Source organism: Triturus cristatus, chromosome 7 (assembly GCF_964204655.1).
Source record: "Triturus cristatus chromosome 7, aTriCri1.1, whole genome shotgun sequence".
NCBI classification, from domain to species: Eukaryota; Metazoa; Chordata; class Amphibia; order Caudata; family Salamandridae; genus Triturus; species Triturus cristatus.
This window is the reverse complement of record NC_140590.1, coordinates 1357621650-1357629566: the sequence shown is the minus strand read 5'-3', so window position 1 is coordinate 1357629566 and position 7917 is coordinate 1357621650. Positions and strand designations below refer to the sequence as shown.

The following is a 7917-nucleotide window of genomic DNA, read 5'->3' as shown; positions in this document are numbered from 1 at the left end:
ACGGGTCGTCACTTAGTTCTTCTGACCTGTGTGTAAGGTGCAGGGTTTTGTTTCCCTGAGTTCTGGAGAAACAGTCCAGTCGTGCAGAAAGCAGATGGCTTATAACTGTTGCATGCACAGAAATCTTCTGAGGCCTGGCGCCTTCGGCAGATGCCGCACTGCAAACATTTGACTTTGAACCCAAAGGACCCTTGAAAGAAATTGTGTGCAGTGCTTCAAAGCCGCCCTGGCTCGAGCCTCCCCCTCAAACCTGAAGATCACAGATTCTCCCGGCCTCAAGCACCAATCTGGATGATATGAAAGAGCTCCATTATAATTGGGTAATAATAATTGTATGTAAAACTGTCCTTAAAGCACTTAAGATAAACACGTGCTATATAATTACCTAAATTGCTGTTATTAGTGTTAAATGTCAAATCCACTGTCATATTATCCCAACACGCTGTCTCCCTCCTTTTAAAGTTCTGGATTTGTTGAAGGGCTATTTGCAGCAGCTAATGATTATTATTCGTATTGCAAAGTGTCAGAGGTGGAAAAGCATTTTGCAGTTTTCACTGGCAAGGTTTGTAATTGCATTGTTTAAATCAATTTTCTTCTTTTTTAAAGTTTTCCTCTGTGATAGATGAGGTTGGTGGTTTGTATAATGTTAGGTGTTGGCAGCGCCGGATACTGACCATTAACAGACTGAAACTGCTTGGGTCTTTAGCTTGGAAATCTGCTCTCTCAGGAGAGACCATACTTATCACACACCACAAAGTGCAATTGGAGCAGCGTAATTTTAGCTCCGCCCTTACACACCACAGATACGCAATATTTACGTGCACTTAGCACCATATACTCTGTGTGCTTTCACTTTGTTAATAGGGTCTTTAGCTTGGAAATCTGCTCTCCCTGGAGAGACCATACTTATCACACACCACAAAGTGCAATTGGAGCAGCGTAATTTTAGCTCCGCCCTTACACACCACAGATACGCAATATTTACGTGCACTTAGCACCATATACTCTGTGTGCTTTCACTTTATTAATAGGGTCTTTAGCTTGGAAATCTGCTCTCTCAGGAGAGACCATACTTATAACACACCACAGAGTGCAATTGGAGCAGCGTAATTTTAGCTCCGCCCTTACACGCCACAGATACGCAATATTTCCGTGCACTTAGCACCATATACTCTGTGTGCTTTCACTTTATTAATAGGGTCTTTAGCTTGGAAATCTGCTCTCTCAGGAGAGACCATACTTATAACACACCACAGAGTGCAATTGGAGCAGCGTAATTTTAGCTCCGCCCTTACACGCCACAGATACGCAATATTTACGTGTGCTTAGCACCATATACTCTGTGTGCTTTCACTTTATTAATAGGGTCTTTAGCTTGGAAATCTGCTCTCCCAGGAGAGACCATACTTATCACACACCACAGAGTGCAATTGGAGCAGCGTAATTTTAGCTCCGCCCTTACACGCCACAGATACGCAATATTTACGTGCGCTTAGCACCATATACTCTGCGTGCTTTCACTTCATTAATAGGGTCTTTAGCTTGGAAATCTGCTCTCCCAGGAGAGACCATACTTATCACACACCACAAAGTGCAATTGGAGCAGCGTAATTTTAGCTCCGCCCTTACACGCCACAGATACGCAATATTTACGTGCACTTGGCACCATATACTCTGTGTGCTTTCACTTTATTAATAAGATGTGAAGTGTTTAAGTAGACTATGGAGATCAGTGCTTAATTTGTAAACTATTAAGTGCCAGGGCTCTGCCCAGGAGGCCACTGCAGCTTGCACCACACATCGCCCTTGTCATCGCTGCCAAAACAACTACTAACCATCTCTCTCGCATGTAAATGCGACAGTTCAGATTATTCCAGGTCCCCAAAGCTAAAGGAATGGCTGGGGAGGCAAGTATTAGCACAATTTTAATGTATATTGTATTAATAAACAACCGTTGTTCTGCTCATCTCTAAATTAGACTGTCAACACCATACTTAGAACAGTTAGGTGCTGGTGCCGAGTACCGGAAATCAATTAGGTGCCGGTGCTGGGCACAGGAAAGCACCGGCTCAAATTAAGCACTGAATTGGAGATGCATTCACTGTAGAAAGTAGTCCTTAATATACGTGTGTTCATACTATCATTATAATGTTATAAAATGTAGATTTTGCTCACATTCATAACTGTGTATTTCGAGTACTACAGCTTTACACAGGGTGTATCATAAGGTCTCATCAAGGCTCCCCTTTTCGCCCGGACCTCCCCCCCCCCCCCCCGGCCCCCCATAGCTACAATCTTCAAGCTCTTGGGGCACTTTCTTATGGAGTGGGAACCTTGGACCCACATGGATGTTAGAAGTTTGGGAGAAGTTAAAAATCGGTTCCTGTGACTCCTCACTAATCTCCCAGTGAGTACCCTGCGAATCCCCTATGGTTTGATATGGGAGTTAGACGACTCCCTGACAAAGTGGGTCTTAGACCAATATTGTATTGGCACAGGATTTATGTGATTTCGCCACTATCACCATACCAGCAGGGCTTGGAGGATGTTAGGATGCTGCCAGGGGCTTCGAGAATTCCTTGGCTTAGGTTTGTCCATCAATTGAGTGAGATGGGGTGTGGGAACCTTTGGTCTACCCGTAAGGAAGATACAGGGCTTTTGAAAGAGGCACTTAAGAATTTATATTGGCAATATATGGACAATTTGTTATTGGCTTCTGCCAGGGTGGGTTCCCTCACCATCGCCTTTCTTGGACACATAGATGGTTATGTTGCAGAAGGATATTTAGATGAGATGAACCTCCCCTAGCCAAAACTTTATATATGAGATTTCAGTTTGGGACCCTGCCTCTTTGGTCAGTCATGGTTAAGTGGCTGCATGCGTTCAATAATTCCGATAGAAATTGCCCCCAGGTGTCTGAGACCATTGTCCATGTTGTTATTTTTTGCCTGTCTCATGCTGTCTATTGAAGGAAGGGAATCTTACCACTGTGTCGTAACCCGGGGTTTAGAAACTGCAGAACAGCAATCAGGGTCCTTAAACGTGATGTAAGACAATTTATTGTATTTGGTGTCTCATGTTTTCTATTGAATAGGTGGAGGCTCAGGCTAAAACGTTTTGTCTGCTGATGGTTTGGGTTTTGGAATACTTTGCTTTTAGAATTATGAAACAAACGAGTCTGGGGGTAGTAACCGCTCTGAAGGGCCCTTATGTTTAACACGGAATATTGTTGACCTGTGCTAAGGGTTTTATTAATTATGTTATTTTAGGCATTTTTTATTATTTTACTTTTCAGCTTTAAATCCATTTATGATGATGATAATAGAATTGAATAAAGTTTGTTTGATTGATTGAATATGTGTTTGTACTCTGCATGGCTATGCTTTATAATGATAAGGTGATGTTCTCAAACATTTCAATTGTTTATGCGATTTTGACACTTACGTTAAGAAGATTGATTACAGGTTTACTACGCACTTTAGGACTTATAGTCTAAATGTTTTTAACTCGGCATGTTTCTATTACTGTTTGATGTGGTTAAGTCATTTTTGTACTGTAATTGGTGTCCTCCTCTTTTATGGATTTTGTAAATCCCAAAAAAGATTTATGACTGACTGCTTTACCGAAAATTGCATTTCTCATTAATATTTTTACTTTGATTCTGTACTTGTAGGTGCATATGTAATCATGTTTTTGATGTGCACCCTGACTGTCTTACTAAGTCAGCCTAACCAAAAGTCTTCAAGCATTTGATCTACATGTTAAACCATCAATGTGAAAGTTTTGCTTGCACTGCAATATTCTTTCTTTTGCAGGTGCGTTAACATGATCTATAGCAAGTGAAAGGCATATTGTGTATTAGAGATAGAGAGGTGCGAGAGGAAACCTTTGGCAAGGACAAGAGGCACTATCGAACTGAGTAAAGAAGACTCCTATTCGCATCATGTCAAGAGAAGGGAGACATCCAAGGTCGTCCTGATTCTCAAACCATAGGACTTGCAATTTTGGACAAGTGAGGCCCGCCCTAGTTTATCTACAAATGGTTTGCTTTGGCGTTGCAAGTTTTCTATCAGGAGCCCTAAGACACAGTAAGCAGATGTTTAAGGATTAGAGAGTTCCTATTTGATTCTGTGTCTTGGTGCATTTTTCCTGCATTTTTAATTGTGGCATGAATCACAGATTATTCCCAATGACAATGTTTTTGTGCTTGCACTGTAACATTTGCACTTTGCTTGTCCAATTTTTATACTTTTGATTCTGTGTTTCTGTGTTTTCTTGTTCTAATCTTTTTCTTTAACTTACCCATCTTACAAAAGGTGTCAGCTGGTTTTTGTTTTAATTCTTATCAAATTGGAAATGTAAATGCACTATTAGTCTGTTTTTAAAAATCCATGTATTTAACCTGATTTTAGGTACATATCTTTTATTCAATGTGCTTTTATGGTCTTGAGTGTCCAAAAAAGGATCTATTGACTTGACATAGAATAAGAGAAAATTGAGTAAAGTTGCCAACATCAAACTAAGCATGTGTCAGCCTCCTGCTTCTGTGGCTTTTTGTGGCCCTAAAATCAATCCTCATTGCTTGGACTGCTTTCCTCTTATCACACAAGAAGCCTTTTTCTCCTTACTCAATAGGGTTAAGTCAAGATCTCCCTCAGATAGCTGCCCTCCTTCCATTCTTCGGGAAGTTTTTTTCTCCTGTCCTGTGCCCCCTATGACTCTCCTTAATAATTCCCTCTCTTTGGGCATTGTTCCCAATCTTTTCAAGTTTGCTGAAGTGGTCCTTATTTTAAAAGAAACAGGCTCTGATCCCTCCACTCTCAGCAATTTTCGCCCCATTTCACTGCTGCCTTTTTTGGGAAAAATGTTGGAAACCCATGTGGCTGACTGTCTCAGCACTTTTGTTGAGCAGTCACTTTACTTAGACCCTCATCAAGCGGGGTTCAGACCCAAACACTCCACGGAGTCTGTCATTTTGGCAGTCCGTGATGAACTACGAAGAAGGGCCGACTTGAGTTCCACGCAAGCCTTGGTACTTCTAGATCTCTCGGCTGCTTTGGACACGGTCGACCACGATCTTTTGGTTGACCGGGTCGAGAGCGCCGGGATTCGGGGCCCCCCGCTAGACTGGATCTCCTCATTTCTCTGTGACCGCTTTCAAGCAGTCCGTCTCGCCAGTTTTCTGGCTCAGAAAAAGAGACTGACGTGTGGTGTCCCTTAGGGTTCTGCACTCTCTCCTCTTCTTTTTAATTTATACATCCTTCCTTTAATTTCGGCCCTTCAAAAGAGAGAGGTGGTTGTTTTTAATTATGCCGATGATCTTCAATTAGTCTTCCACATCGACTCCTCTCTCTCTTCTATTGAAAACTTTCAATCAACCATTTTATTTATCAGCAGTTGGATGAGTGCCAGCCATCTCAAGCTAAACCCAGATAAAACCGAGCTGATCCTTACGGGTGGCTCAGGGAATCCCTGGAATTCCAACTTTTGGCCCCATTCCCTGGGATGCCCCCCATCCCCTGTGAAGTTGGTTAAAAGTCTGGGAATTGTAATCAGTAATGACCTCTCGATGAAAGCGCAGATTAATTCTGTGGTATCTGCTTGTTTTTTTCACCTTCGAAGAATTCGTAAAATAAGCAGATACCTGACCTTTGAGGCTCGGATTCAAGCTGTTCTTGCACTGGTGATGTCACGTATTGATTACGTTACTTCCCTTTACGCCGGTATTCTGGCCTACCAATTACATCGACTCCAACTGGTACAGAACCAAGCCGCTAGGCTTGTATATGGTCAACCTAAATCTCATCATGTGAAACCCCTACTGAAAAATCTCCATTGGCTCCCCGTATTTCAACGTTGCCTCCTTAAACTAGGGTGCACCATTTTTAAAGCCCTCTCGGACCACGGCCCGGCTTTCATTATGTCTAGATTGTTACGCTATGCCCCTTCTCGAGTACTGCGCTCTTCAAATATGAATCTTCTAACCCCTCGCCCGTTTAAGCGTAAAAAACACGGGGTCTTTGCTTATCATTCTTGGCGCCTCAGCTTTGGAATTCCTTTCCTCCTGATCTACGACTATCCTCTTCTTACGCCCAGTTTAGGTCCTCCCTTAAGACCTGGCTGTTCATCCAAGCTCATAACTGAACCTTTCCTCTCCTTTTCTTTCGTTATGCAACTGTCTGACTCCACTTAGCGCTAAGAAACCGTTGGTGAACGTGCGCTGTATAAGTACTTTTTAACATAACATAACAATTTCTACTGCGAGAAAAACTACTGGAGTTGATGACCAGGGGTTCTCAAATTTTCTGTTGGTTTAATTGATGTTCATTCTGTTAATCTTTAGATCAGATACCCTCTGGGCGTTGGGAGGTACAGACCTCTCTGCCCATATTTCCATTGTGTGGCTTTAAGCTATACAGTGCCTCAATTTCGATAACTTTTACTGAGATCTCCACTGTTCTGACACCTTCCTAAATTCCCTGATTTAATTAGGTTTCCCTAGTTTTCTCAACCTTAGTAAGGATTAGTTTACGCGACTTTAGATTTATTCATGTCTAGAAAGGAGGACCGAAACCTGTACACTGATCATCAGGTCCTAATTCTTATCTTTTATATTGCTGCAACTGAATTTCTTCTTTGCCTTATATTGCTAAGACTTAACTTCATTCAATGCTTTGGATTCCCTTGGATGATTTTGTATCTTTATAATATGTTCTTGAGATTCATTTACATTAGTTTGGCTTTGAACTTGTAATAAATCCATTTAACCTTACTTACTGATTCATGATCCTTAATGTGGGCTAGATGGGCTGCACTGTAATTTGAATTTGTGACTGATATTAACCCCCCTTTACCTCTCAGGCAATTAAGAAATGGTTCACCACAGAGCTGCAGCAGAATCAATCAACAGTAATGGTCTGGTTTATTGCTGGACGTAGTGGCGTCCTCAAAGATGGCGGAGGACTTTCAGTCCGTATACGTGAAGGTATTCCATATGTCAAGTTTAGGGATGACCGCCAGGCCACCGGGTCATCTCTGTACCTTGAAGGAAATCGCGGGCACAGAGGCTCCTTTCAAGGAACAAAATGTTTGGTGTTTTACTTTTGATGGCTGTTTCACTTAAAATTTGGAGTTTATTTTTGAAAAACAAAAAAATGAATGACCCCCACACAATAAGAGCTGTCTCCCATGGTATTGGAGTCATTATTGTTTTTTTCTGTTCCCACCAGGTTTTTCATGGCAGTGACAGAAAGAAAAGAAAACATCAGACTGTCTGCTCTAAATAGAGCAGGAGGTGTGATGACATTACTCTGGCAACTCCTACTCTGTCAGGTCACTGGAGTAAGCTTTCCTTCAACAGAGCCAATTAACATAAATCTCACAGTCCACCCATCTCTAAATGAGGCAGATGGACCAAGAGATTGCCAGACAGAGTACTTTGTTGCATTTGCCACTGACTGAGTACACTGTCCTCCCTATGCTAAGGGTCCGATTACGATGACAGCCCGTCGGTGGCAGTCTCACTGCCATCATAGGCAAGTTTTCCGCCTGCCATATTATAATGGCGTGTGGTTTGCTGGTGGTCGCAAAGACAGATCGACATGCATCAGACGGGCTCCTTGAGCCCACCGATGTGTTAGAGGCATCCATAATCCCTACAATGGTGGCGGTGAATATCAGGCAACACCGTAGGGATTATGATTCCCTCTCCACCAGCAGTTTCAGGACTGTCTACCCGCCATGCAAAGGCTGTCGGAAAGGGACATTGGGGGCCCATTGTGGGACCCCCTTCCCCTTAATTTTGTGAGTTGGGGGGCACCTATGGTGCCCCCTTACGTATCCCTGCACCATGTGGGATTTGTACAAGGTGCATTTTTCTCATTGCGGCGGGTGCTGCAGCCAGCAGCACCCTCCACA

General features: G+C 42.6%; 1 long non-coding RNA gene across 1 annotated transcript in view; it reads left to right on the top strand.

Moving 5' to 3' along the window:
- Positions 1–200: 200 nt before the first annotated feature.
- Positions 201–7917, top strand: part of LOC146812056 (uncharacterized) — a 156805-nt gene continuing 149088 nt past the window's right edge. The window contains exon 1 of the long non-coding RNA XR_014966816.1: positions 201–320. This is a non-coding gene — a long non-coding RNA (uncharacterized LOC146812056). The remainder of the gene's footprint in view (positions 321–7917) is intronic.